The 21,919-nt window shown below is 34.7% G+C and overlaps 1 protein-coding gene across 1 annotated transcript in view; it reads left to right on the plus strand.

The window, feature by feature from the left end:
* AGMO (alkylglycerol monooxygenase) overlaps positions 1-21,919 on the plus strand; it is a 178,440-nt gene that overhangs the window by 50,597 nt on the left and 105,924 nt on the right. The window lies entirely within an intron of this gene.

Consider the following 21,919-nt stretch of genomic DNA (forward strand, 5'->3'; position numbering starts at 1 on the left):
TGAACTCCACTGCATCCTAAGTTCCTATTGGCTTCATTTCCAAAGATTCAAAATATTTCTAATAAAAGATATCATTGGCTAGCTTTTTCCTCTGAGTTTTTAAATAAATGGTGTGACCTGTTGTTGCCAGTTTCCAAAATTGGGTGAATCATAAGAAAGCATAGTTTACTTTTTGTTTATAATTTGAAAAAGTTGGCCCTTGTTTTTAGGATTTTTCATTTTCATTATTCACAACTTCATTATTATAAATGTGGGAAACCTACTGGGAAAAGAATGCTGCAGACACACATACACAGATCCCAAATCCAACCCCCACATTGTGATTTTCCTATTATTGCCTCACATCTGGAACGTGTAACTTGCAAACTCAACCATAACAAGAATTATGGTTGAGCAAGTTAAAAAGTTTGCATTTTGATGAGTAGAGGAGTAAAGTTCACCCTGATAAGGACTTTTTAAAATTCATTTCAAGCCATGTCTTTTTTTTTTTTTTTTTTCCTCAGAAAAGAAGAAAAAAAGAAGAAAATAAGTGCTCACTTTTATCCTAAACCCAAGAATTTAAAACCCTGCTAATGAGAGTGCAAGCTCACACAGCTGGCTTGTAATCAGAACTGACTGTACTCCACATTGTCTTGCATGGATATCCAGTCCTTTTTCTTCTTCTTTCTCATCTATACATTGCAGCTGGAACACAGTGGTTTTATTTCTTTTATTTCTTTTTTTTTACTTCATAGTTTGTAGCTCATGTTATACTGAATAGCATTGTAAAGAGTAAGCTTAGTAAGGGGATTGGATTGAAGGTTACAGCTTTATCTCTACATAACTCAGAATTTTTCTACTGATATTTTGAAGGGAGTAAAATGTGAACAAAGTCAAAACAATGTTCTTCACCTTTCAATGCTGATAAAGCCTAAAATGATTATACATTTCAAAGTAGACTGACATGAATGATTTTCTTCTTTAATCATTTCTAGATGGATGATTAAGAATTACTGTATTTATGGAAACCCTTCTATACCTGACATGCTTGATATGTATCTGAAATAGTGGCTATATGTAGATTCTGTGCAAATTAACAAAATGCAGATCATGAGAGTTGTCTAAATGTGAGCTTGCATTTTCATGAGCTGCACAAGAATGTGTAAAAAGGAATGAATCTGCAGTTGCTCAGTAACTTTTTATCTTCTTTAAATTCTATAGCTAAGGTCTGACTGAGTTGATAAACTTCGCTATAGGATGACCTGAGCCTGATTCAGCAGTCTTGCAAGCTTTTTAAAGAACAATCAAGTGTATCCAATTTCCATTTCCATGGCTAAAGTTATGGATGGGAAAATTATACAAATACTCCAAGAGATCATAACCACCAAGTTATATAAGGTTATGGTTCTATTTTGAATGCTGATTCTTCCATTTAGAGGCTTGAGCATTGCCAGAGATGTACTCTGCATCCTGCACAGGTAAAGAAATTGAAGGTTTGTAGGCTGGAAGAACTCAAGTGAAAAGCCTGCTAAAGAAATGTAGAATGTCAGAATATTTTCACTATGATTGCCTAAGAGAAGTTTGTTAGCAAGTTACAATCCAATAAACCTATGGAGATCTAGTGCATTTCCAAATAATAGGTATTAACAAAAAAGTTTGCTCTCTTAACCATACCAGCGGTGATTATAATTGAGAAATACAATCAAAAAAAGTAAAAAAGTAAAGGTGGATCAGTATCAAGCCACAGTGAGCACTGATAGATTCAGATGCAGAACTTTATTGCTGCAGATAAATAAGTTATTACAGATAAGATTTCTACAGCTACAGACTAATATTTCCATTTTTTTTTCCATTAACTGATGATGAATTTACATAAGTTATTTGGTAAAGGAATTGAAAGATCTCTGACTACTGCAACTGTTCTCATAACGTGTGCTTTGCACACTTTTTCAGATGTGTACAATGAAAGTATCATTTATGGAATAGCTTCCAAACAAGAGTAGGCTACACTGAGAGCTTAAATCCTTCCACTTCCAAAGTGATCAGATCAGTATGAGGAATGATTGAACCATTCTATCTGCTCCTACTGCCAATCTGTACGAGAACACTGTAAAGTATGAGTGAACATAAGACTAGCTAGCATCTGCACATTGGAATTAGCTCATCATCTGAAGCTGAAAATATTGGCTCTTCAGGATAAAGATATTTAGAGTAAACAACTCCCTTTATTCACAAACACTGTATCTTTTACGAAATAATTCCATCTCATTAGTACTCTCTAAAGAAATGCAATGTCTATTAACTTGTCTTTCACTTCCTGTCAATAGCTCAGGTTCTAATTTTTTCTTGTTTTACACATGCACTGATACTTGTATCTAATGTAGGATATTTTTTGTTTGTTTCTTTCTTTTCCATTTTAACTGTACAGAGACAGTTAGTGATGAAATGAGGACAGAATTGGCTGTGCATAAAATTTGGCCAAAATGAATGTCATTTCTCCCCTGTATGGTAAAAGATTGACAACACAGCAAGCAATATGATTGGTACAAATTTGAGATAATTTGATTTCCAGGTACTGAATATGCCATTTGGCATATAAACTAATCTATTATAACTGTAGGGAAGATGGTGAAATGAAGATATTTCCCTGTTTACTATGTTTCCTTCTCACTACTTCCAGACATGCCACTGTCCTTAAAAAATCTAGTTTGAGCACTAATTTGTCATCACAAAAATTGAATGCTATTAATAATATTGGTTATGCTTACATTCCTGCTGCACTGCAGAAAAGGAGTCAAACCGACCAGTCTCTTCCATGTCCTGCAGAGGATCTTGCTTTCCCAACTCAGTATGAACACATGCTGTTAGGATGACAACCACAGCTTTAGCATTTCACTAGGTCATTGCAGTACATACTCAATAAATATGAAATAAAAAATTCTAAAAGGGTTTTTTACTTTCTATATCTTTGACAGCTCTTTACTGGTAGCAAAAACTTTTGAAATTAAAAAAATGGAATTTGTTGTGAGAATGAATTGTTCCTGTCAGCTAGTTTCTTGTAAACTGTGAGAAGTGGCTGTCAGTTAGGAGGAAAATTCTACCTTTATTATCAAGATCATAGGGAAATAAATCTGAGTGAAAGGCAAAGAACAAAGTTCCCTTTCTTCCTTTATGGATCTTTAAATATATTACTAGCATCTAGATATCAGTTTTGTCTCTAAAACTGGAATCTGGGTTCTGTAGAGTACAGTAATGTAAGACTTTGGCAACAAAAGCACCTGTTGGATCTCCACTGCAAGAAAACTGATGTCTCTAAATGTGCTAAGGGTGACTGTAGAACAAACCACATCTGTGCAGATGCACTGCAGAACACATGTGCCCAGCAGGTTCCATGAGCAGTCCAACTTGATGCGTCAATTCAGGGTACAGATGATGTAGTCCTTTACCATGACCATGAGCTTTGTAGTTAAAAAAAAAAACACTCAAAAATATTTAGATTTATAAGTAAGGCTAGCAGAGGAAGTTTGTTTGCATGTATGAATCTGAAGTGCCATTTCATATTTCGTCTGCATTATCTCTTTAATACTGCCATTTGCCTTTCAGTGTGCGAACTGCCTGTATGGTATCGTCAGATGATCACATTTGGTTGCTAGGAGACAGGAACTGCCTCCTGATATTTTTTTTCCAGTTTTCTAATCATTTTAAGCTCCATCTTGATTGAGAGCTGCCTCTAAAGATAGCATCCCTGATTCCCACTGCTTGACTGCCCATTGCCCCCACCCATCTTCACTATTTCTGCCATCCACAACTACTTTGTTGCTCTGGTACTCATCTGCTTTTTCCTTCAGCTGATGCAATTTATTAATCCAGCGTACTTCTAAGAACAGGCTTTTTGTTTGTTTGTTTTTGTTTGTTTTAGTCACTGTAAGACTCAGTGTTCCAGGAAATGAATTCATAAGCTACAGATAATATAGTTGCCATTGCTACCACTTAGGTAGCCTCATCTAGCTGAAAAAACATATTTCAACATTTCTATAGGAAGTAAATCTTTTTTTTTTTTTTACTTTAACTTCGAGTGCTTTTTTCTTTCATATAAAAATGATCTAAGTGCAAGATTTTGACTAATAGTTTTGAACTAGATCAAATACTAACATATTGATGATAAATTCAATTTTTAATGAAGAAATTATATTTTATGAAGAGATAATTTCATGTGCATAAATATACATGCAATATTAAAATTCTTGTTTCATAATTATAATTCAGTACAGCTTTTTGTGCAAGTCCTCACTGTCTGCAGAATTCTACCTATTGGGGTGAATGACTGGAGGGATTCTTGTTAGCAAAATAATTTATACTTTGTGCTTAATCATGCTGTTGGTCTTCTTAGTGCTGTTTCCCCTGAAAATAATGTGTTCATTTTAAAATAGCACTGATTTTTAAAATATTGGTATATTCAAACTTATCATGATCTTTTTTAAGAATTGGTGACAGTATTTTTTTATAAAAAAACATCAACTATCTCTTAACTCTATGTTACCTACTTACCAAGTCATTTATTACTCACCTTCATCTCTAAATGCAAATGTTTTGGACTTAGTAAATAGTTAAAGTGAGTACTTTATGGATTTATAAAATGTAAGTTCTTAATATTACAACTGTTAAAGTCTCCTTGGAATTTTAATATTAATGATTGCTTTGTTCTTAACTTATACATGCAGCCTGTCTTAGAGGATTTTCTTCATAGCTCCCTCAGCAGTACTGAGGCCACACATAGCAAATACATGTTTGATGCTTATTTATAAAGAATTTGACCTATTCTTTTACTTCCATCTTGCAGCTTCTTCCTTATGACCTCATCATTTCTCTCAGTCAAGCCTGATGTATTTTGAGATGAAAATTTTTCATGATAGTAGTGTAAGGCTTTCTCAGCCATCTCTTGGCTGTGACCTTTGACATCTCCACTTCCTACCAGAACCCAGCAGATCTTGTCCATGATAGATTGAAATTCTGGGTTGCAGCTGGAGATCTCATCAGATGTGCAGTGCTCATTCATTAATCCAAAATAGTGGCCATAAGCAAACTGTGACATGTGCTTTTAAGTTTGAAAGTTTTGTTGTGCAGAAAACTAGTGTGGTAAGTAGGCTCTGGGTAAGATCTATATTCATAGATAGATATTCACAATAGATATTACAACTAAAATTTAGAGTCAGAAATTAGGGAATGTAAGCTTTACCTGTGTACTGAGAGATGACTGTACTGCAGAAGTGTTTATCATTAGATAATACATAACTACATAATTACACAGAAGTACACAGAATAGTGCTTGTTTATGGACTCAAAATCTTATATGTATGTTGTTCAGCTGTCTTGGTTTTAAATTTCTGCAACTTTATCTTCTAAGGAGCCATCAAGAAGTTAAAATCACACCTTATCTCCTTGCGTCCTTACCTGCATCTCTTCCTTATTTTAAGTGCTTTTGTACTGATCTGCTAGATTAAAGAAATATCAAATCTTGACAAGTAAAGTAACAGAGCGGATATTTGAGAGGCAGAGAAGTGTTGTTCAAAACTTTTACTAGAGAATGGTGACAGATAGAAGGTAACATTTTTGACCATTGTCTTACTACCATAAGCATCACTTGAAGTTACAGCAACTGAACTGATTCTAGTCCAGAATTTCCCTTGAGGATGTTGATGGAAGTAGGGCAAGACTGTATCTTGGATAATCAGCAACATTGTATGAGCTGGAGCTCATACAATGGCAGATTGCTCTTCCAGACCTAGAACTATTTTAGAGATCAGATTGAGGTCCAAAGAACAAAAATTAGGCTCCACACAAGAGAATTTACTTGTAATGATCAGGGATAAGTATCTCAGGGGAGAAAAAAAATGCAACTCAGAAAAGAAGTTAGAAGAACTTAGAAAATTCAACATCAGAGCAGTTATATTTCTCAGTAATGAACTCAGTGATATTTTCTGATATGACCTGACATTAGTCAGTAGTTCAGTGTTTCTGCTCAAGATTCCCATCAAAATTTTGAGAAAGGAAACATTTTTTTTTTCTTTCTTTCTTTCTTTCTTTTTTTTTTTTTTTTTTTAATGTTTCTAAAGGAGACTTTTGCAGTACAAAAAAAGAAAAAGAAAAAGAAAAAAAAAGGAAAAAATCTGGTTCTTTATGGTTGGTGATCATCTTGATTTATCTGAAAATTAGATGCAGATGTTTGTCATTCATGGTTCACTCGTTAAGCTGCAATAAGACCACCCCACCTGTAAATTTCCCCCATGACCTGTGCATGAGGTCATAAACCTTGGGTCATGAGGTTGTCAATTGATATGTAAGCTCCCAAGATCCATTGGACACCAAAAGTGTGAAATTCTTATAAAGTTTAAGCAAGTTTATTGCTGGTTTCCAGAGAGTGCCATTGTTTCATGGTCTTTTTATCTTCAGTTGCTCTTGTCAAGCACTGCAATTCAAGAGAAAACTGAAAGGCTATTGCACATACAGGCACTACTGTGGCCTCAACAATTTGCAGAATTAAGCCTTATCTGAAAAGTTGCTTGTGAGAAGGATGTTGTTTTATTTTTCTGATACTAAATTTATGTGCCTTTTTTTTCTGTTGAAGTTTTATAAAGGAGATAGTGTTAAGAATACTTAGAACTACTTCAAACTATGTAAGTGTATAAGGCAAAATGCAGAAATAATGTAGATCCTTTTTTTAGTTAACATTTATAATATTTTTATTCATATAACAATCTGATAATTACAGAAATAATCATTTATTTTTATCCATATTCTGGATTAAAATGAAGGCTTCAAAGCAATTTTCAGAAAAATGAGACAGTGCATTGGAATCCAGATATCTTTCAGTAGTTGAAAAAAGTGGTTATCTTCATGGTAAACTCACTCAGATTTTGTTTAAACATAAAATTGTGCGATCTGATTCCAGTCTTATCTGCTCACTTGATTTCTCTACTAGAAGAAAAGAGTTGAATGAAGTGTGAGCAGAATGTTGTAGCCTTACTATTCATTTAGAGTTTATGAGAATTTTGTGAGAAATGTGTTTGCTATGTATTTTCCCATTTTGGGTGTGTTTATCTGTTGATAAATGAGCCAAGTGGAAAATCAATACCTTTGCAAACATGCTGGAAGAGTTGTAGAAAAGAGTTGTAGAAAAGAATGTAGTGGCTGGCAGAGAGAATGTTTGTGCTACTTGTTTTTTTTTTTTTTTTTTTTTTAAACTTTTTATGCGTCTCTTTCTCTTCATAGTGGGACTGACTTTACATGCCCCTTTTGCTCTGCTGGGTGAAAACAAGTGATGAGTTAGTCCAGGATAAATATCTTCATTAAAATGTGCAAGAGCAGAATAAAATTTACATTAATGAACATCTGTATGTACATTACACTAACATAATATTTAGGCAGATGATCACATACTGATTATGGCTGTAATCCTTTAAAAGAAAATCCACCGAACTACCTCTCAATGTATTTTGCTGCAAAATAAGCTCTTGGAACTATGTCTTTTACATTTAATGCTTCCTTTATTTTGCTGAAGTAGTGACATTTGATTAACTGATGTAATACATGGATAAATGCTAACTTGTTTAGTATTGTTCAATAACTTATACAAATGCTGTTGAGACCTTACAGTGTGCAAAATAAAAGAAAGATCTCTAAATCCCTGTCATCTTGTTGGGACAAAACACTTAAACATACATTTAATCACATCTCCATATGTAACAGGTTATCAGTTAACAAGACCCTTGAGACTAAACTACCCACCTGACTTCCTTTTAAAAGTGACAGTGACAAGATATAGGGCATTTCTCTAAAGCTGTGCTTTACTGGAACAGCAGATACATGTATAAACTAGAACAAGAAAACTCTGAATACAGGTATCCAAAAACTCTGAAATGAAGCAGGCTGGAAAAGGATGTAAAAACCCATATATTCCCTGCCAACTGCATTATTCCAGAGTGGAGTGGTGCAATCCAAGGAAATTCATAGCAACATCTCCATTTTCTCAGTGTTTTCTATGCCCCTGGGAATGTCTCTTTCTCTCCACCACCTCAGAAGCTCGGCTTTGGCTATGCTCATTCACTCTGCTACTCCACTGCCCAGCCAGCTATATTTAAGCAAAATGTTCTGTATGCTGTCAAGAAAAAATGGTAGACAAATCAACCATCCACCTATACCGCGCATTGATGAAAATGCTTGCATCCCATCTGAATCAGGATCAAGAAAATGTGTAAAGTGCATTGTTAAAGGTATTGCTAAAATATGATCTACACTGGGGAGGTGTAGCATATTTCTAATTTGAAACTCTTCTCTAATATTCCAGAATTACGACAAAATGAAGCAGCAATCAACAACTATGGATATTAGTAGCTGAAAGAATCTCACGTTTTATACCTACTTTAATAAACCTACAGGAAGACTAAGTATAGATAAAATGCTTGTGTAGTTTTCTCTAAGACTCCTAATAGATGTGAATTGCAATTTAGCAGTTAGACGTGCAGTCTCATTCTCCTGCACCTTTAGTGCCTGCAGAATGGAATCAAAGCTCAGACACTTACCTGCAAAGATGATGACATTTTGAATAAAAATATATGTAAATGCAGAATAATCTATAAGGTGTCATTCATAAGGTATCTGAAAGGCATGGTTTACTCTGCCATAAATATTATTATGTATGACATCACATTACAGTGAAGAGACCTGTTTTGGAAAGTAAAGAGATGTGTTGAATTAATGAGCTCTTGCATCCAGTCATAATAATATTGTGCTGCTCTTTTTAAAACTATTTTTAATTAAATTAACTTAAACTATTTTCAAACTATTTTAAAACTGTTTCAGTGGATTATTAAAATTTTTACTGAATCAGAATGTGCTTTGCAACTAGCAGTAAGTTTGCTTTCTTAACAGCAATTTGCTTCCACGGTCATGCAGAAGCCACTTTCACTTTATCTTGTTTTAAACTAAGTATTATATGTGAAAATTGTACATAAAAGTTTTGAAATAAATTAATGCAAATTGAGTGTTTCATTGTTAAGCTTTTTCTTGCACCTGTGAAATGCCTTCCCAAAGTTGTATTTAAAGATTGAACTGTGCCTCATATCAGATGAAGGAGAGATGTGGATATGTTTAATGCAGTTGTAGATTAATGTATCATTCCATCTGTGTTACTACATGTTAGTCACGGCCATGACTTTTCCTTCAAAATTTCATTTTTTGATACAAGAAATATATTTTAACTTTAGATTTTGTTTGTATCTAGTAGCATTTAGCCTTTAGAGGTTAAGGTTTCTGGGGCCTTGTTCTGCTTCTTTTGTTTGTTTGTCTGTTTTGTTTTTGTTCTGCTTCTCTCTTTAGCTTTTTCTACGGCTTGCTACATAAAATGTGTTGTAAAAGGCAGGACTTCTGTTACACCTACCAGTTTCTCTTCTGAGTAGGTAGCATTGTAAATTATTAAATACAACTACAGACAGTGTCATGATAACTTTTAACGTGATGGTGAAGTGAGAGCATTGATCTTATGTAATTTGAGTCAGAAAAATATGAACAGGTAAACTATTTGTAACTTCTTACAGCTGAATAGGAACATAAGTAATATTAGTAACAGAAAAAAGGCCATCTGGTCCAGCTTGCTTGAGTTTGTTTGATTGGTTGATTATAATCTCAACCACCTGCTTTTCCACTGAGCTCTGCTTCACCAGTCCTATCCTATTCCAGAAACAAATGTATCTGTCTTTAGTATGCCTTTATAAATCTTTCCTTATAAGTTTGGTTATTCAGACCTTATGTGGTCTTATGGTACAGGAGTTCCCAGGTCTCAGAAGAGGCTGAGGCTTCTAGATCCTGGATACTCAAAAACACACAGAAGTAAATGCTCCTGATTTAAGGGTTTGTAGTCTACGTTCAGAAAATGTATATAGATAATTAGAAGAGTGATGTGGTTAAGACTAGGTGGAAATCTATGTGGTAATATGATTGCCTTGAGCACTTAAAAATGGAAGTGTTTATTTTACTTTTATTCTGAAAAACAGATATATGTGTATATATATATATATACATACAATGTTTATAATATCACCAACATCCTATTAAGGCATTTATTCTTCTTCTTTTTTTTTTTTTTCTGGGTAGTACTAAGTTTCTTGTAATTTTTCTTGGGAATAAGGAAAGCATTTAGTACTCATAAACTTCAGCTACTTTTGCCAGAACCAGAGGGAAGTAAACATGGAGCAATATTTTCATTTTACAAAATAAGGCACAGAGACATGCACTGTTCTGTCCCTTTTAATTCTCTTTTCATTTTATTGAATATGTTACTTCTCAAAGGCAGTGGTTGAGTAATTAGAAATATCATTTAAATGAGATCAAAGCAACTTAACCATTTAAGTAATAATTTGCTCAGTTTCTTCAAAATAATACATACATGTTTTTCCATTTCTTTATAAGTGCATGTTAATCTAATGTACTGATGTGTTCTAGCAGCATTTGAAAAACAAAATTTGCTTGTATTCATGCCTTGTTTTTTAAAATATTATTTATTGGTAGGGGTAAACGGTGAGTGTTCTTGTACTATGACCACTAGTCATAGCCTAGATGTTTTTATTACTTGCACCAGGTGCTATAAACTATACCACTTTGATTGCCTGGGTCATGATTCTCTCATGTTACCTTTTAGCAATTCCTCCAGGGTTTTAGCAAAGGTTCTTAGCCTGGACCGACACAGTTGTGCTGTGTTTCCCTCTGGCCTCCATTCAGTGGATGCTGTGAGCCTGCTGGCTGAGCAACCAAAAGCGAGATTTCATCCGTTGCTGGAGCTTTCCACCCCAGAATAGTAGTTACTTCTGGGATGAATATGGGGTAGTCATTTAACTTACAAGCTTTGAGAGCTCCCATGCTGGATGTAGAGATAATGGGTACTGGCGTGCATATAAAATATCTTATGAAATTATACATAAATACTTGCTGTTTGATATGTCTTAACACACTGTAAAAAAATTGTATTTACAAGTATGTTTTCTATAAAAAAATCAACACTTTGCAGATAAATAGAGAGAGATTCTCTGTTTCTCTCTCCTCCCCCGCCAACTGTGGGAGGAGTTTGGCTGTAGAGTAGCATGATCTTTTTGGTAGACTAGAGTTACATTTGGCAGAGTCTACTTAAAGAGGCCAGGCAGCAAGCTCTCATTTTGGGTCAGTAATTTTGGCTAGCAACGGATTTTAACCAGAGATCTCTAAGCTGAAAAAAAAAAAAAAAAAAAAAAAAAAACCTTCTATTTTTATATTTAAAATAAAATACCCTACACTTGCCAGATAATAATGACACTTTATAAAATAGAGGAGACTATTTTTCTTAGGCAGAACTGTTTCCTATATACAACTTTAGTGGTTGAGGTAAGTCTGCAGTCTTGTGTCTTGCACTTCATAGCTTTAATGCTTATTTTTGTGTTTTTGGAAAGAATGAAGTACAGAAAATGAACATTGCATTGAACTTCCAATCTCAGCTTGTTTTCATAGGTTAGAGGAAATGGGTAAAGGATAAAAATTACTTAATTTACAATGAAATATATTACTATGACACAGTTAATTAGTTAAAAATCATTTCTGTCTCTGCAATCCTCTCCATTCTGTTAGCTCAGCTACAAATTATTTAGCCATTAGATGTACGTCTTAAAAGTCAGAAAATGTAATAACAGCCAGGAGATGTGGCTGCGAAAACCAGTGAGCATGTAGAAGGAGTGCATTTTTACAGGTCAAGTGCTATAGCTGTCCTTCAACAAATCACTCTGAATTAGCAGCAGAGGAGCATGTTTGTATTCCTGTTCCCCCACACCTCCAGATTCAACTGTTAGCTGCTGTTGTTACTAGCCCTCTTAAACTCCTAAGCCTGAGATCTTTGTCTGCAGGGAGTGCTGAAGCAGGTTTGGCCCCACAGTTACCACTACCAAAACTTAAAGGGAACATTGGAATAGGCTGTAAGAGAGAAGCTACTTTGACTATGCTTTTATCAATCTTCATCTAGTAATTAATTATTCTACTTCCTCTTTCCCCAAAATATTTATGTAAATGACACCTCTGACTCGTGTTCAAAGAATAAAACAGTATCATTAACAGTGGACAACAAAGTAAAAGGTTTTGTTGAAATGTAATTTATGTCTTTTTGCTGAGCATGTCTAATTAAACTGTTGTAGCTCCAGGGATTGCTTCAGCATAAAGATGAGCCTAAATTTGTGTAGAATTAATTTAGGTATGTCTTTGTTCTGTGCTGAAGGGACAGAGCAGGGTGTAGTGGGAGAGAAAATCTGAAAGATTACATTGGTGGTGGTGTTAGAGGCACCCTCTAGACAGTCCTAGCTGATGGACCTGGGGCTGGGCTGTACAAGATGGATCCTGGCTTGGATCCATATTAAAGCAAGCTAATTTGATCATTTTTCACTTTTAAATTGTGGCTGTGTGCTTTGACAAGTTGCCTGTGGTTTGGTCTCCTTATCTAATCTATCTATATTTCTTCCATGTTCTTCTTGTTCAAATGATAAATGGAAAAGGATGTTAAAGTTTCATCATACTTAATAGTGCCCAGAGCCAGTCTGTTCTATGACAGTTGCAACAACAGGTAGCTGTTTAATGCACGCAGAATATCTATGGTCAGCTCTGAAAGGTGAAAATGCACATTTCTTTTTGTATATGTCACATACACTGCAAATAAGCACTAAGTCTATCACTGCTTAGTAAGCTATTACTCCAAGCATATATTAGCTCATTTGATTTCTGTGAGAAAGAATGTGAGACATTTATAAAACAAGCATATAAATAAATATGATTGGCCTTGATGCCTGAACTTGAGTTTGAAGTGTTAACAGTCCTTTGTTTCAAACTGCATAATATATAATGAACCTGTTTCAAGATCTGGTAAAGCTAATGGACATTTTTTAACTGAATTCAGTAAGTTTTGGATTAGATCCATATAGAACACATGTGCATTTCCTAAAATGTTTGTCTGGGTTTTCCTGTAGTTTGTAAATCCAGAAGCTGGTGGGAGCGAAGTCGTGCATACACTTCTTTTTTTTTTTTTTTTTTTTTTTTTATTACATATATATATATTTTTTCCCTAGAATATTTTAAATGTTGATTTAAGGGGTGTGGTGTATCCTGCACATCCCCCAGGTTTCCCTGATATTCTCAGTAAATTTTAATGGATTCTTTTCTAAGTCTAATCTGCATTTGCAAGTATCTATCATTCTGGAACTTAGTTAATAAATCAATTAAAACCCTGCAGGAGAATACTCTGTAGAACTAATTCCACTTTTACACTGGAATAACTGCACTGCATTGTCAGTGTTAAGACTTACTCTTTCTGGCTTTGAAAAAATGAAGAGCCAAATAAATGAATGCAGGAATGCTGCCTGAAAAGTAGAACAAAGTAGAGGTTGAATGAAGTGCCCATGTATATTTCTTTTTCAAAAATCTGTTTTTGTTTTTAAGTTGGAGGACTTTAATTTTTTCCTGTTCATTTTTGTTTTCTTTTATTTCTGTCTTTCTATCTTTCTTTACTTTTTTATATTTCCCTAGCATTTTTTTAATGTATTGTTCTGGGGGGCAAAAAGTAAAGATAAAAAAAGTGAAGAAAAAGTAAAGTAATGTGGCTAAATTAATATGTTATTGTTTTCTTCCTTATATCCTGCAGCTTTATTTTTCTGTAGCGTATGTAAGTTTAGAGTTTTGAACATTGTGGGAAAAGGTTTCACTGGCATCTATTCTTGCCATTAAAGTGCTTCCCATCTGAATATTGCCTGCCAAAGTATGTGGTATCCTGTGGAGCAAGAGGATGAGGACATAGATTGCAATGAAGCTGAACAGTTTGCACTTCCTAACAGTGACACCAGACATCAATCTTGTATAGAGACAGCCCAGAATGCAGGAGGTTAAGAACTCTCTCTCTCTCTCTCTCTCTCCCTCTTTCTCTCTCTTTCTCCCCCGCTCTCTCTCTCTCTCAAAAAAACAAAACAAAACAAAAGCCTACAAAAAAAAAAAAAAAAAAAAAAAAAGGATTATCCTCGATTTTCTTTCCCCATTTAATTCCAGTATTTTCCTTCTATGACCCTCAAAAATGAATATATATACAAATTGCATAAGCTGACATTTCAGTGGCAAAGGGGCTTTCAGAAAAAATATTGTAAATATACATAAGAAATTTGAGAAGTAAACTATGTATCTATAGGCTCTCTGAAATAATTTTTTTAAGAATTAACTTAGTTTCAGTTCTTTTTATCGTCGAGCTAAGGAGTAAAGTGCTGATTTGGTCACAGCTAATGTGTTTCACACATTTCTACCACAGTTTGACATAAGTATTCAGCAACACCAAGTTATATTATACAGGCTGGCAAATACTCAGAACTAAGGATTGCCAGTGCTGCAATCAGCCATATTTGGAAAAGCTTGACTCAAGTTTGCAGCTTGTCTGAATTGACGTAGCTTAATAAAAGGCATTTTGCACCAGCTGCTGAGGATCTTCTCCTTTAAAAGGAATTTGTTGCAGGTTTTAATTTTAATATATAAATCTAGTTCAATAGAATGATTTGTGATGGGGTGATTAATGAACTATATTCTCCTCTTTGTAGTAAAAAATAAAAATAAAAAAGGTGTGGAAAGAGCTAAGTGCTGCAAAAACTTGATACAGCAATGAGGTGTGAGAGTTCATACCATGTCATTCAATCAGGAGGTTGTGAGACTCAGGTGGGCAAACATCACTGTAACTACTGAAGGAAGGGTAACCAAAGGACTTGGCCGAATAGTGTATGTATGCTGGGAAATGTGACATGGCTTGGGACTGGGTTCACAAACTAGATTTTAGGCTATGACGTAGTTATCTTTTAAGGTACCATGACACTGATTATTTATTTATTTGGTAATAATCAGCGCTGTTTTCAGACTATTAAACATAAAGAATCTCTCATGAAAGCCAGGGCAGACAGAAAATAGCCTCACTTCTTACAACCATGAAAGAGACAAGCAATTGTCTAACAGTTGCTGCTGTCATGATTCCACAAAGTACAAAGATACAGCTTTTTGCAACAGAGATCACTCAGAACTCCGATGAACAAAACTGACCAGCCACAAAGCTGGTCCAAGCAACTAGAGAGCTGGCTCTAGGAATGTATGAGAAACAGGTCATACAGGTCATACTCAGGCAAGCTGGTATAAAAGAATTTGTGTGAGATGCTGCAGTGGACTGAAAAAATTATGAATGAAGTCAATGAAGTGAATGAAGTCCTGTGGATTAGGACTGACCTGCTGTAATGATGTTAGACTTGTATTTGTATTGATATAACTATGTTGCAGAAAGTGTGATTCATGCATTTTAGCTTCTGAGGGAACTACTCTTACAAGAAAAAAGAGGAAGTCTCGGGGAGCGCTGAGTCGTTTTCTTGATGTCTTTCCATCCTATGCGTATGAAATAAAATAGGACATTTATTTGTTGTGTGGGCCATTGTTTTTGACCTGGCTAAGCTCTGCTTTTTTGACCATGTTATATCTTAAATACTTTACAGATTCAGAAGTGTATGGGAGGATAGTTTAGTCCTCTCAGATTTTTGCTATGAGGGGATATGATCTTCTGGGCAGCATATGTAATACTTTGGCTTGTCCTGGGTCTTCCCACGTTTCCCTAGACCATTCTGCATCTTAAGTTTTGCAGATCTTATTGTAGATTTTCGTGTGGGAGCAGTTTTGTGTTTTCAACTGGTGTGGCAGCAGATCAAACAGGAGATTTTGACATGTGGACAGATTCTGGAGGCAGGTTTTGTAGAAGGTTGCTTCAGTTTTTGGCTTGTAAGGCATGGGAGCATATACCATGTATTACTTGATTATAAGTTAGCCCACTCAGTAAATAGTTTGCTGACCGCATAGAGTAATTCAAGAAGAGAGCTGAAAAACAGATAATACCAAACAAAGCACAGAAAAAACACATCTTGCATCATGGAAGGTTCAGTGTCTAGTGAGATTTCCTAGCAAAATTTCTGGATTACAATTAAATATACTTCAGAATTTCATATTGTAGCGTTATTTTCCATTTGAGACTGCTTGTGTGACATGAAGCATTGTCTATGCTGTAACTACGTGAATACTGCAACACTTAATTGCAAAATGACCAAAGAGGAATAGATTGAGTCTTGTAAGGGAGCTTCTGCCTTGTTCTGCTTAACCTCCTGAAACAGATCCTGAGAACAAAGACTAAATTAGTCTGGTTCCCCTAGCCAGCAATGGAACTTCTATTCTCTAATTGCTGATAAGTGATCTCATCAGATATATATGCATAGGTAGGTGTTTTCTAATAAAAATGTGCAGAAGAGGAAAGTTCAAAATTTTTGAAGCAATGCAATAAATCATGTCTAATTCATGACTCAATCACAGTTCTACTTATAGTTAGTCTTTTGATTTTTAGGTGTGACTGTCCCAGGAACACAAACTATTACTAACACTCACTGTAGTCAAGATCACAAAGTCTTATTAAAAAAAAAAAAAACAAAAAGATATATACATTTCCCTGTATGTAGGTTTCTTTGTGTGTGGTATGTGATAGAGTCTTCCAGATATGTCCTTGAAATCTAATCTTGTTCTCATACAGCCCTCTGCTTACATTAATGTAGCTGAGGGAAGAATTTGTTCCTATTAAAGTTAAATTCACAATATGAAGGAAGCAGAGGCTTTTAGCATACAGCATATCTTACAAAACTTATTGAACATTTAAATGAAAAGCATAAAGCAAAGTTGGGTCAGAAGACTAAGGAAAGAGGCATCACACCACAAAAGACTTAATAAGGGCAGGTATGTACTTCTGACAGAGAGGTGATGATTAACCTGTGTAGGAAGATTTCTTTTTTCATGGTTTAGTGGCCATGGTGGTAATAGGTCAACAATTGGACTAGATGTACTTAGTGGTCTTTTCCAGCCTTTATGATTCTATGTGCGATATAATGGATTCTGAGGTGACTTCTTAAAGGCATCCACATTGTTCCAAGACACAGTTATTTTTATCCAAATTTTATTTAAAAAAAAAACAGTAATTCTCCCTCCCAGCAATAAATCTACGAATTTCTGTCTCAGTGGTTGTTTCATCCAATATAGAATTCAGGTGGTAAGGATAACCTTTGGTAAGAGCTCTGCATGAGAACAGATCTGTTCAAACATTTCAGAAGCATGAAAAGAAGCATTCAGAAGCAAATCAATTAGAGTGGAGGGTGAAGGTCATGAGTAATCAAACAGTTGTGGTTTTGTAAATAAGTGGAGCTTCTCTTCTACTAATGCTGACAGGAGAAATATAGACTTATGACATGATCACTATTTATGTGCCGTGCTGGGGTCAGGAGGGACCACACTGTTGGTGAGAATTTCTTGCCACGTGTCTGGCATTGTGAAGTTCATTGTAGTCTGGTAATCAGTAGCAGCAGGACCTATCTTCTAAGTAAATAACTAGTTCAATTAATTACTATATAACGAATGTATCTAATTTGTAAAATGACGTGTAGTCAAACTGAAGGTTTTGTTTATGTAGATAATAAAGAGAAACTTTCACCTGTTCTCTTAGCTACATCAGTGTTGATTGAAAGAGAACAAAAACTTTACATTACTCAGTATATGATATGGACATATTTCTAAATCACCTTGGGTTGTTGGTTTTTTTTTTTGTTTGTTTTTTGTTTTTTTGTTTTTTTTTTTTAGTTTTTCTTACATTCAGAAATCCAAGTGCAGTAAAAGAAATGTGAAAAGAAATTGCCCCTTTTTAATTAAAAGATCTATCTTAACTTTAAAACTAGATAAAGATCCGTCAAATCTTTATCATTTAATTGTGAAGAATTGTTGGTTTAAATCATGCAACTTCTTGAAATTACCACCGGTTATTTGGGCAAATGTATTTTCTCCAGTACTTAATCAAAATGTGATGGGATGTGGAAATCACTGAAACAAACAAAAAAGTCTCATTTTGAAGTTCCCACGTCCTATGTTCATAAAGGGAAATTATATGTGTATAGTGACCAGTTTTTACCACCACAAGGGAATACTTACTTCAACAGTGAAATATGGCCCTGTTGTTGGATCTATCTTTTGGCCTCCAAAAGAGATTTGATTAACTGGGGGCAAGGAACGTATCTGAAATAGAAAAAAATTAAAGCTAATTGGAGACATTTATGCCACACTGATATCATTGTTCTGGTATGTAAAACTGAATGTTTATATTTTGATTAAGAAGAGGAGGTAGAGCAGAAGGGAATGAGGGAAAACATAATATATTCTTTTTGGCTTTTCCAAAAGAAAGAAAGATCAAAGTAGGAAAGAAATTTAGTGATCTTTTTCTGCATATTGAAAACCTATGTCTAATCAAAGTGAAAGATGTTATTTCCATTTTATGTAGTTGTGACAGAACTTATACAACTTAAAACCCAGCAGAGTAAGGGCCTCCTTTGCCAATGTGAATTTCCTTGTCTTCCTTTTAATGAGTGAAGATCAGATGCCTTAATTGGACATAGGGAAGATGAGAACAACATCTTGCTACTGAAGTTAGTTATAGTTTAATATGTTACTTTTATCATTGCACAAGGTCAATGAATATTTTCACGTCACTTAGTATAAATCCTGAAATATTCAGCATGTAATTCCATGAGAGAATGAATAGTGCCATTTAGATCAGTGAGGAAGGAAAGGAAATTGGTGCTATGTGTTTTGGATGATGGATGGGTTATCATCTAGTCTTCAGTTTTCTCTTTAGCTTGTCAAGTCTACATGAAGTTATCTCAGACTTAGACTTGCAACTGCTAAACTAATTGGGCTAAGAGCAGAGGAGAATTTTTATTTTTTGTTTTTTATTTGTTTTTTTTTTACCATTAGTCCAATATTATTACTTTTATTGATAAAAGAAAGAAAATTAGAGACTGAGGGAACTGAATCAGAGAGAAAGAGGCTTTGGAAAAACCTAAATGTAGCTTTGCAGCACTGATGAAGCATTGGCTATCAAGACACTGGAGCCAGGTTCTGTGTAGAAGTACATGATGAGAGGACAGAGTTGGTGGATATAAAAAGGTTCTGGTTGGATATAAGGAAATACTTTTCCACCATGAGGACATTCAGGCCTCATGGAATGGGTTATGGAGAGTTTCTGTTTTAGGAAGTTTCCAAGGCTTAACTGACCCTCAGAAACTTGGTGGTTTTTTCTGGTGAGAGCAGGTTAGACTAGATATCTAATCTTTTCAACCAATTATCCCGTGCTTCTATGACGTTCACTCTTCCCAATCAAAAAGAATGATTTTGTGCATATGTGTATTTCAGTTATGTAATTTTTATATTTTCTGTAACAGTGACTTAGAATGCATCATCAAAAATATCTTTGGAGCATTAGGTGGCAGTTCTTTTGCCTATTTCTTTTCCCTGTGGTTTCATTGGTGACCGTTAACTGGTGAGATCTACAAAACATGATCATACTTCCTTTTTTCTTTAAAAATCCCCCCCCCCCCCCCCCCACACACACACATGCGCGCACAATCCAATAAGAACTGTCTCTCTCTCTTATTTTTACCCATTACATAATAATAAACATTAGAAAGTACATGGGAGATGGTCTTTATTAATTTCATTCTTATTCATTTTTCACTTTGCTTCAAGTAGTCATCATTACATATGAATAAAAAAATGAAACCACAGCCCATTTGTTAGGGGTCTACCCTTTATGTAGACACATACTTCCCTGATTTGGGTAGTTAATGAGTAACCAGCTGCATTCTTTAATGAGTGCTTGATCTGTTTCTTCAATGAGTTCTTGATCTGTTGGTCTGTTTCTTACATTTGTGAGATGTCTTTTACCTGTAATTACAGTAATATTTAATATTTTTAGTGTGCTGTTGGTTACAGAATGAGTTTTGGAGTGATCCATTTTATACTTATTCATGAAATTATTCTTCTCTTTCAAAAAGAAGTAATGGATAGTCAGTTTCTTCACATTAATGCTGGGGACAGAAATTATTTCTGATCAAGGAATTTAACACAGACGGTGATGTTAATGTCAGCAAGAAGAGACTTTAGGAGGAAGATTTAATTCACTTAACTGTAGCAGAAAAAGTCTGAAACAGCTTTAGTGGTTAAATTACTTTTGACATAAATTTTTGTTTATGTCCCTAATATTCCTGTGGTATATTTTTGAGTGATAGATCGTTTAGGCTGACTTGCAGATCTGAAAGATTAACATTTTACCAATATTCAGTTACCTTGTTACTGTTGTTAGTGTAAGAGGCAGTTTAACTGAAAAATGAATATTAATAAAATGTCTTTTTAGTAATTCATTTTGAAAGCCATTTGACCTTAACTAGAGTGAAAGTAGACTGTAAAAATCATCATAGATTCTCTTCCTTGAACTTTTCACAATGCAGAAAAATGACTGAGGGAAAGAAGCAAGATCCAGTTACTGTACCCTGTTTGTACAGCTGTACTTCATTGAGCGGAGGCTTGTGTTACACACAGTTTGTGATAGGAAGTAAATGCTTTTAAAACAACTAAGGAGACAGGTCTTTAACCTCCACCTTTTCAGATGCTTTTTTCACTCATTTAGCTTCTGTTGAGGTCTTGGGAAACATTTTAAATACAAATTATTATTGAGTACTGAAGCTCACCTGAATAATTCATCTCCTAGTGAGCTCATTAGGCTGGAGTAAATCAAGATGTTTTGTTAGTGTTATTTTTTTGATTTTTTTTTTTTTTTTTTTTTTTGAGAGAGAGAGAGATCACTAATTCTTGATACAGTGAACGTTTGCTGCTTCAGGAAGAAATGCTTTAAAGAATTAATAATTCTCAGGTTGAATGTTAAGTTAGTTTTATGATAACTGAACCTACAGTTTCCATTCAGCAATGGTAAGGATTTTCTTAGAAAATATGCAGAAATGGTGTTGTTATGCAGTCTGCCAAAAATCCATCAAAATTCATTACATTTTAAAATCTCATTATCTAACATACAAGTCTGTTACTTCCTGTTTCAAGACTGTCAATTCCATTGAAATGTTTCAGGCACCTTAAGATTGATCTTTTCACATTGCAAATATTTTAATCAACAGGCCTGAACTACTGAGTGGAAGCTTGACGCTAGATAATTTCAAACCTTCAAATACACATTATAAGATCATTCTGTGAGTGGTGTTATAATATCTGCAAATGGCATTTCTCTGATTGTTTGGGTCAAACAATTCAGTGGTGAAGGTACCACGCAGCTGGTGGACAGCTAGTTAACTTGTAATTTCTGTAATCTGCTGAGGCTTTGAGTATGCTTCATCCCTTGGGATGTATGTGATCTTGAATTAGTTTTTGTGCTAAATAGGCGTTATTTGATCTACATTAGCCACCCACTTTCCCATTCTGTTGTGATTAAGGTCTTCCTCTTTCTTTGTGTCTTTATATCTGATGGCCGTGAGTTTTTTCTGGCTTTCTTTTCTGTTTGATAACCTCTCACTTAAGACTGTTTAGATTTTAAAAAAAAAAAAAAAAAAGTAAATATTCATTGTGAAGAGAGCATCCAAATTTGCACTATATGAGAAAATGTTTTGAAATACAGATAGGATTTTGAAATATTTTTCTTCACTGTAGTACAACAGAGGTGTCACACTTTCAGAAAAAAAACCACCTGACCCTGTTTTTGCCCTTATTCCAGCAACTTTTCTTAACTGTAACACAACAGAATTTTCACTGTCTTTTGACTGATTCCAGAATTTCCAACACTTTCCAGAAAGAAGCCATTTGTTTTTCCATTTGTGTAAAAAGAGTGGGCAGGCAATGGTGTTTTGTGGTCTGTGGTACAAGTGGATTTACGTGCTCCAGAAAAGCATAACAAGCAGATGTTGGTTAAGTTGTTTAAATACAAAGCATAAGACTAGTGGAACATTCTGTGTTTCCT

Source organism: Centrocercus urophasianus, unplaced genomic scaffold (genome assembly GCF_019232065.1).
Source record: "Centrocercus urophasianus isolate 14NV4802_14NV808 unplaced genomic scaffold, USGS_Curo_1.0 seq_16, whole genome shotgun sequence".
Taxonomy (NCBI): Eukaryota; Metazoa; Chordata; class Aves; order Galliformes; family Phasianidae; genus Centrocercus; species Centrocercus urophasianus.